At 28.1% G+C, this 946-nt stretch overlaps 1 protein-coding gene across 1 annotated transcript in view; it reads left to right on the top strand.

The window, feature by feature from the left end:
• Positions 1-946, top strand: part of LOC117939023 (protein DENND6B-like) — a 15,943-nt gene that overhangs the window by 990 nt on the left and 14,007 nt on the right. The window lies entirely within an intron of this gene.

Raw genomic sequence — 946 nt, 5'->3', positions numbered from 1 at the left:
TGGGAATATACATTAATATCATCTGGAATATCACTACATTAATATCATCTGGAATATCGCTACATTAATATCATCTGGGAATATCGCTACATTAATACTATCCGGGAATATCACTACATTAATATCATCTGGAATATCACTACATTAATATCATCTGGGAATATCACTACATTAATATCATCTGGAATATCACTACATTAATATCATCTGGAATATCACTACATTAATATCATCTGGAATATCACTACATTAATATCATCTGGGAATATACATTAATATCATCTGGAATATCACTACATTAATATCATCTGGAATATCACTACATTAATATCATCTGGAATATCGCTACATTAATATCATCTGGAATGTCGCTACATTAATATCATCTGGGAATATACATTAATATCATCTGGAATATCACTACATTAATATCATCTGGAATATCACTGCATTAATATCATCTGGAATATCGCTACATTAATATCATCTGGGAATATACATTAATATCATCTGCAATATCACTACATTAATATCATCTGGAATATCACTACATTAATATCATCTGGGAATATACATTAATATCATCTGGAATATCACTACATTAATATCATCTGGGAATATACATTAATATCATCTGGAATATCACTACATTAATATCATCTGGGAATATCACTACATTAATATCATCTGGAATATCACTACATTAATATCATCTAGGAATATACATTAATATCATCTGGAATATCACTACATTAATATCATCTGGGAATATCACTACATTAATATCATCTGGGAATATACATTAATATCATCTGGAATATCACTACATTAATACTATCCGGGAATATCACTACATTAATATCATCTGGGAATATCACTACATTAATATCATCTGGGATATAACTACATTAATATCATCTGGAATATCACTACATTAATATCATCT

This window comes from Etheostoma cragini, chromosome 23 (assembly GCF_013103735.1).
Source record: "Etheostoma cragini isolate CJK2018 chromosome 23, CSU_Ecrag_1.0, whole genome shotgun sequence".
NCBI lineage: Eukaryota > Metazoa > Chordata > Actinopteri > Perciformes > Percidae > Etheostoma > Etheostoma cragini.
The sequence above is the reverse complement of the archived record's forward strand: the minus strand, read 5'-3'. Positions and strand labels throughout refer to the sequence as shown.